This window comes from Petaurus breviceps, unplaced genomic scaffold, assembly GCF_028583685.1.
Source record: "Petaurus breviceps papuanus isolate PSGF00001 unplaced genomic scaffold, PetGlider_PUasm1.0 78, whole genome shotgun sequence".
Taxonomy (NCBI): Eukaryota; Metazoa; Chordata; class Mammalia; order Diprotodontia; family Petauridae; genus Petaurus; species Petaurus breviceps.
In genome coordinates, this window is record NW_027186502.1 from 6,008,950 (window position 1) to 6,017,999 (window position 9,050).

General features: G+C 31.8%; 1 pseudogene; it reads right to left on the reverse strand.

Annotated features, from left to right (window-relative positions):
* Positions 1-4,109: 4,109 nt before the first annotated feature.
* On the reverse strand, positions 4,110-5,602 carry LOC138175607 (ras-related C3 botulinum toxin substrate 1 pseudogene; annotated as a pseudogene).
* Positions 5,603-9,050: the final 3,448 nt, after the last annotated feature.

A 9,050-nucleotide genomic window follows, 5' to 3' on the forward strand; every position in this document is an offset into this window, starting at 1 on the left:
TAACCAAATTAGAAATCTACAGGTTTTAAGAGCACAACCCCCTAAAGAAATATTTAAGAGTATATTTACTTAATATTTAACAGCATGTGAAATTTATTTAATAATTTGCCTACAGGTTTCTCTAATCCCACTTCTCAAAGATTCACACACACACACACACAGATAGATATAAAATCAGGAGGGGGTGAATTGCCCTGATACTATTTACCTTTAACTGTAAAATATATCTGTTATAAGGAAAAGTAAAATTTTTGTCTTACTGTCCTTGAAAAAAATACTTGAAGACTCAGTTTAGGAAAAAGAAAATAACAACTATGTTTCACTGAACTTATAGTAAAGGGAAAAAATGTATATATACACATGCAATACAATGGATTATTACATGCTGATAGTTAAAAGTTTTGGGTTTTGGTTGAAAGATAATTAGTCATTTTAAATATGTTATTGATGAATTTTATTTTAAGCATAAATATACACACAATATATAATATGATGGATATGATTATATACATGTGTATGCATGATAGATATAATTATACATATATGTATATATATTTGTAAAACCACCTAATACAGCAATTGTAATGGAAAGAGATGGAATTGCAGGATCAAAGATTATTAAGGGTTAAATAAATTTTCTCATAAAATTCAAAATTATTTCCCATGCTGGAAAGGCCAATTCACAAATTCACTACTACCATTGTTATTACTCTCAGTCAAGATTGAGTATTTCAATATTTTATAATCTTTATCAATTTGATGGATGTGTGAAGGTACCACAGAATTACTTTAATTTCCTTTGTCCTGTCTAGTGATTTGGAACTTTTTTCATATGGTTGTTGATAGTTTTAATTCTTTTGAAAACTGTTCACATACCTTAAATACTTATCAAGTGGGGAATAGTTGTTGGGTTCATATATTTGTATTATCGATACATGTTGAAAGTCAGGAACGTTTTAGAAATATTAGATGTATTTTCTAGTCCATATTATTTTATTTTAGCAAATTTGTCTTTTGTTTTTGAAAAAGAAAAAAAAAAGCTTTGTAATTTAATAAAATTCTTTTTGGCAGAAGCATCTATTCAAAGCTGGAAAAGACCTTAAATGTTACCAGCTCTAACTCCCTCATTTTGCAGATGTTGAAATTGAAGAGGAGCTGTATTAAAAGACTTGCCTAAAGTCAAATAGCTAGTAGGTATTTAAGACAGGATTTTAAGCCAGCTCTTCCTTGACTATAAGTCTACCTTGTAGTGTAGTAAATACACTATTCCTTACCGTCTACTCTAGTGTCCTCCATACATGTGAAAAAATATAACCTTACATTTTCCACTGTTTATTTTTTTTAAAGATGTGACTTTTTACTATTTGGAACAACTATTTTTTGGTACTCATTATAACGTACGGTGTAAGATATCTTGTCTAATTAAATTACTTTCCAGTTTTTGTAACAGCTCAAGTAAAATAGAGGCGCCTTTGAAATAGCTTTGATTTCAATCTTAGTGAACATCAGTTGTGTGTTTGTTGACTTTAGAGCTTGCTTATCTTGTCTATTCTACTAGTGTGCCCATATCGAAGAGCTTTGTTCCTGATGGAATTTTAATATCATTTTTATATCTAATAATAATAGGTCCATTTCATTCCGACTTTTCATTACTTCTTTCAACATCCTTGATCATTTTTCCCTGCACATGAATTTTATTACTTTGTTTAGCTCTTTAATGCTATGATTGCCAGGAACAGACATAAATCTGTTTATTAATTTAGTTTTATGTTTTAAAATTTATATTGGTACAACCCATAAAGGTATATTGAATTTTTTTCCAATTATATAGTCATATTTCCTTATTTCTGTTAAGCCTGGTTTATAATTGTATTAATATAAATAAGTTTTCTTTGGTAGTTAAATACCAGATATAGTATGCATTTTATTGTTTTTCCCTATAGAAAATGTTTTTATTATTCTTTCTTTTTTTAGTAATATAAAGAAGTGATTTTAAAGCATTAATTTTATATACTCTTGATAAAACTAAGTATATCAACTGATTTCTTTGTTGAATCACTAGGATTTGACTAAGAAAGCCATCATATCATATAAAAATAGGGATAATTTAGCCCTTTCTTTGTGTTTTTTAACTTATTTTTTATCTACTGCCATGCAAATACAGTGATATATTATATCAAATAGGAGACAAAGTATCTTTGTTTCCCATCTAAAAAAAGTGTTTTAAAATTTCTTCCATAAAAATGCTGCTAGGTCTTAGAGTTATGGATGTGTTTTTGATCATACTTAAAAAGAGATTATTTTGACAAAAATATCTTCATCTTACCAATTTAGAATGTATCATTATTATTTTTATTAGTTATCTTCAGGCAACCATACATTTCTCTATTTTATCTCTTCCTTGGTAATAATCATCATATTCATTGAAGAAAACTGTTATATCTTTCAGGGAATCTTATGTGGTTTGGAAATGTATAAGGTACACACCTTGTTCCAAGAAATCCTTTAAGGTAGAATTTTTTTCTTTTGAATGAAATGGCTTTTTATTTTGCGGGAAAAAAATATATCATTTCTTCTTTGTGTACTTTTTTTAAACATGATTCAAGGATTTAAGTCATACATGCAAAACATACTACTAATTGCATTAGCAAAAGATCAATATAAAAACACCACAATTTTGAAACTTTTAAATCTGCAAAAAATGTTTTCTAGTGGTTGAAAGGTTGTAGTTCAATACTGTATACCTGCCAGTGTTTAGGATGTAGAGAACATTGTTAGCATTAGCACTAAGCTGACAGAACCTCACAGGCCTGAAGTCAAGTTACTAGGAAAAGCAATAGAAAGTATGTGTACATATAAGTGAAGTCAAGAACAGGGTCAACATTAGTAGTGTTACAGTGTTGGTAACCTAACAATACAGTGATGTTTAAGAAGATTCATATTTTGTATATTTAAAAAAAGATTTTTTTAAAGCTGTATCATATGATTTTTTACACCTAGTTATTAAAGAAAGACTACAGAAAGCACATAGTTTGAGCAAAGGTAACATTAAAAGAATATGCTTTTTCTTAACTATAAAAATGTAAAGTTCTAATACATAATCAGAAAGATTTAAAAATAGAAGTAGAGTAATATTGCTCAGTAAGAAAGGGTTTTATGGAAAAAAAACCATTTACTAAGTTCACAACCGTGGGAATGACCAGTTCAGAGTTGTATTGAAGGAATGCCCTACTTTGGGGCAAGAAAAAAGAAGATGAAGAAAAAATCTCAGAAGCAAAACACTTACCTAGAAGATCAACCTTTCTTATCTGCTACATTTGACTGATGTCAACTGTTCTTTCCAAACATTTTACACATGACAAAGTTTATTCCGTTTTCTACTCTTCAGTATCCAATGCAGTACAAACTAATCCTAGGTTCCAAAGTATGTCAAAATGCTATCTCTATTCCTTGGTAAAACCAAGTATTTCAAATAATCCACACCAAAACATTGCAGTTAAAGAGGAGAATACTCCATTAACAAAAACACACAAAGGATTTCTGTTTGAAATCACAGCAGGAGCTTGATTCTTGAAAGAATCTTTACTGTTAATTCAAAAGATTGATCCAAAGACTATAGGTTTATTATACACATTCCATTCTGGTATATAGTATAATTTTATATAATGAACATGGGCTGATATATTATTCAATGCATGAAACATTTTTACTAAGTATACTGCACTCATATATACATATATAGACATACATATCTGAAAAATGAGTTAGAAAGTGTTTTTGCATTTGCTACTATCAGAAATTAATGTCTTCTTAAAGACAGAGGTCTTTAAAACAGCTTAGTGCTTAGTGTTCATAGTACAACAATGCAACTTAGTTCAGTGGATATTTTGGCAACCTTAATCTGAGTAAGAACAGGGCATTTGAAAAAATAAAGCTTTAAGTAGGTTTGTCTTTCTGTAACAGAATGTGAAAAAAAAATCCTCTAACAATTTAAACAAAACCATGAAATTATTGATTGGTTCAGAATGTTTTATGGAAAAAAAACTAATTTGTAAGAAAAACTTGGCATTGAGTGAATGCTCCACTGTTTAAGTAAAACTTACAAAGGTTCAAAAGGGTAAATAGGGCACAGTTGTAACATTGATAACAGCAGACATTTTCTCTTCCTCTTTCTTCTTTACAGGGGGTGGGCAAAGAACCCTCTAATAACTTCATCAAACACTGTCTTGAGGACTCGCTGTGTGAGTGCTGAACATTCCAGATATTTTACAGCACCAATCTCCTTTGCCATAGCTAAACCCTGTGGGTAGGTAATTGGAGTCAGCTTCTCCTCCTTTAGTTTCTCAATTGTGTCTTTATCATCTTTAAGATCAAGTTTGGTGCCCATCAGAATTAGGGGATGTTAGGACAATGGTGTCACACTCCAGGATACCACTTTGCGTGAACATTTTCAAATGATGCAGGACTCACAAGGGAAAAGCAAATTAAGAATGCATTTGTTTGCAAATAGGATAAGGGATGTAATTGGTCCCAGTCTTCTTGGCTTTCTATATCAATAAACCAAATTCACAGGTTTTCCATCTATCATAATATTGGCAGAATAGGGGCGGCCAGGTAGCACAGAGAGTAAGAGCACCGGCTCCAGTGTTGAGAAGACCTGGAGATCGAATCCCGGGCTCAGACACTCAGCACCCACCCAGAAACACCTGGCCGTGTAACCTTGAGCAAGTTACTTAACCCCAATTGCTTAGGGGCGGCCAGGTGGCTCAGCGAGTAAGAGCACCGGCTCCAGTGTTGGGATGACCTGGGTCAAATCCGGGCTCAGATACTCAGCACCACACCCAGAAATAACTGGCCGTGTAACCTTGAGCAAGTTACTTAACCCCTATTGCTTTAAAAATTAAAAAAAAAATTAATATTGGCAGAATAGTTGTCAAAGACAGGGATGTATTCTCCAGAAAAGGTGTTGGCAATAGGCAAGCTTTACCTATAGCTCCATCACCGTGGTGCCCTCCAAATCTGTGCAGGACTAGTTCCTCTCTATGTTTCTTCTCCCTCTCGCTTCTACTTTTTTTTATTTTAAAGGAAAACCTGAGACCTATCTAAGCCAAGGCAATTCTCCTTGAAGACAAACTGCTTAAAGACTATCTGAGAATCGTATGTTACAAGTCAAAAAATAAAAATAAAGCCCACATTACAATTTTAAAAGCCTGAATAGCACAATCCAGAAAATCATATAAGGAAATTTCCTTGGAATTTGGGAAACAGCACATCAAATACAAAATGACAGGATACACTTATCATTGAGAGATAAATTCCAAAGTTAACTCGCCCAGAAACATGACGGTCAGCATTAGAACTAAAACATTAAACAATCTTTTGGGAATTCATTTATAAATCAAGGCAAAATAGTCTGAAATTACACAAGACTTCCTTGCTCATGAAAAATGAAAGAAAAAATATATAATATTCAAAAATTAACTGCAGTGAAGTGTATAGAAAGCTTGTCTTCCATTCATGAATACCTGGTTAAAGTCCTACGTCTGACACCTTGCAGCTGTTGGATCACATTTAAATCACAAGTCTTCAGTGCTGCAGGCATCTCTCTCTAAGACTATAAGTTATGACTTGCTGAAACAAATTTGTGTAGAAGGAGTTTCCATGCTGGGAGTTGCTCAAAGTGATTAAATCACAAATCATTACATAAACAGAAAAATGAATATTAAGTAAACTTGCAAAAAAACAAAATTAATCACTCCTCAACCTACAATAGCATATGACATAAAACTGAACATAGGCATCCATAAAAAAAGAAAATTTCAATAAGAAAAGAAATTTCATTAAAAGTGATGAATTCGTTTCATTCTTTTTAGTAAGCAAAAAGCAAAAAGACTATTTGCCATGCAAACTAGTCACACAAAATAAGCTTTAAAAAAGTAAACATATCCATAGATCAAGAAAAGACTAAGCAGTTAAATTAATGTTCATGAAAGACTATTGTTAGACAAAGTTATTTTTTTCCTGAAACATATGCAACTTGTCCCAGAGCAATTTTATATATATATATATCTTTTTAAATGGGCCAATCAAAGGAAATATGAGGCACAAAATAGGAATAATTTAATATTTCTGCAACTAAAACTCCAGTTCACTCTTTAACATTTTGGAGTATGTGCGGTTACAAATGAAAGTCTTCCAAAAGAGATGATAGGGAGAAAAAGGGAAAAAGGACTGAAGGATTAACTAGAGTTGCATCCCCTGCATAACATTAACTAGAGAGCGGAGGTATCATGTTAGTTTATTCTAGCTCTCAGCAATTCCTGCTCTCCCAGGTCATGGATGCAAGATACACCAACATATGAAACACTGAACAAAAAGCTGTACCGTTCAATCTAAGGTCCTATGGCCTCCTGTTGTAAGTTTTCTATTCTCTTGTTTCATTATTGTCAGTAAATAGTGCTTTTTGCTCTTGGGCAGGTAGGTAAAGTAGACAAGTACAGCTCAGTCATTCCTCATGCTATCAATTTTATGTATGTAGGGCTACTTCTCCCTTTGGGTGCCACTTTCTCTTCTCATTCACGCCCTTCTCCCCACCCCACCCCCAGGCATGGAATAGTTTCCTTTCAAACTAGGCTGCCTATAATGGCAGATGCATGATTCAGTGCCAGTCAGATAGCTTCCTACAGTGTTAAAGATTCAGTTTGATGATCAGAAGGAGAAGCCCAAGTAAAAATATTCTAACTCTCTCTGTGTTGAATATGAATCCTCAGTTAGGAATTTCTTTCTTGCAGCAATAACTTGGAGCTTATAGAAATTGCTTTCTATACTTGAGATATCCTCCCAATTCTTTCCTTTGGGTGACACCCAAGCATTAGAACACACATTTTAAGAGATTGTCATGACTTTTATTAATCAAACAAGTTCCAGCTTCTGTAACTTCTCAGTCAGTCATCATTATCATCATCATCATCAATCATTACAATAGCTAAGATTTATATAAGACTTTAATGTTTCCAAAAAACTTTACACACACAGAAGTGTGTATGTGTATCCCAAAATTATAAGTTATATTTTTATTAACATTTTACAGATAGGGAAAATAAGATGGAAAAGGGCTAAGTGACTTTGCCAGGGTCACATAGCTAGTAAGTATCTTATGCAGTATGCAAATTTAGGCCTTCTTACTCAAGAGACAGCACTCTATTATGAAAATAAGAATAGAATGAATAGATGATAGATAGATAGATAGATAGATAGATAGATAGATAGATAGATAGATAGATAGATAGATAGGGACTTTCTTATCAATGGCATCCTTGGGACAAAAGCCCAGTAATGGAATCTCTGGATCAATGTAATCTTAATTGTTTTATTTGTATAATTACAAATTGCTTTCCAAAATGGCTGTACCAGTTTACAGCTCCAATAACAATGAATCAGGATACCTCTCTTTTCACAACTCCAACACTGACTATTGTAATTTTTTGTCATCATTTTCAGTTTTCAAGATGTGACGTCAAGGTTTAGTATTGCTTTATAGAGCATTCCTTCTTGTGATTATGAATACTTTGCAGTTCTTTTGAGAACTAATTTTATATGCTTTGGTCAATTACCTATTGGTGTCTATACACACACACACACACACATATATATATGTATATATATATATATATATACATACACATATATACATATATTTGATATGTAAAATATAGGAGTGCCAATGTGTTTACACATAAACATATGTATATGTACTATGTGTATGTGTATATATACATGAGATTTGAGATATGTCTTGTCTTAAATGACATTTATATACACACACATATACATACACATAAAGACACACACGTGTAATATCTTGTATACCAAATCCTTACCAGAAAAATTTGATACAGAGATCTTTTATCTATTTCACTGTTTGTCTTTTTATCACAGGTACATTAATTTTTGTCTGAGTACAGCTTTTCACTTTTATATGATCAAAGTCATCTATTCTCTTTTGTAATTGCCCCTATCCCTTGTATTCTTAAGAATACATCTCCTATCCATAGCTATGAGAGAGAGATGTTTTGTTTCTTGTCTACTATTTTTTTATAGTATGACTTTTAATATTAAGTTCACTCAGTTATTTAGATTATATTGTGGAATATAATAGAAGGTGTAATTACTACTAGATATCTTTCTAATGTTCCTACTTTTTAAAAAATTAGATAAGGAATTCCTCTCTAGGTAAATTATATTTTTGTCTTTCAAACACTGGGATACTGAGTTCCATCATTTCTGACTGAACTTTGTCTACTGCACTAAACTGATCTACCTCCTTATTTTACAACAAATACAAGATAGTTTTGATGAATGTTGCTTTTTAATACTTTTTTGTTTGGAAATGCTATTCCCCTTTCTTCCTTACCTCTTTTCTCCTTTCTCTTGATATTCTATATCTTCTTTTCTTCTAAATGAATTTTATTATTTTATCAATTTGCATAAAGAATTCCTTTTATAATTTGATTGGTATAGAATTAAAAGTGCAAATTAACTTTGATATTGCTGTCATTTTTATTATATGGTCATGAACCAACCATAAATACTGAATATTTTTTCCAGATATTTAAGTTGTTCTTCATTTCTATAAGGAGAACTTTTAAATTAAATTTATATAAATTTTTAGCAAATCAATCTCCATGTATTTTTGTAGTTATTTTGAATTGGATTTTCCTTTCCATAATTGCCTTTTGAGTTTTTGTCATTATTATATTAAAGGCAGTTAATTTTTTGAGGCTTATTTTGTGTCTGGAAATCTCTCGAAGCTATTAATTCTTTTAATGAGTATATTTTTGCTGATGCCTTAGGATTTGCCATTATATTAGAAAACAGAGGTTTCTTTTCTCCTTTTGCCTATCATTATATCTTTAATTTCTTTATCTTTTTGTAATGCTAGCATTTCCAGAACAACATAAAAAACAAGTGAGGAGATTGAACTTCTTACTTTCCTTCTTAACTTCTGTTGCGGGCGTTTGCCCTCGCAACAGATCTAGACGACTAGCCCC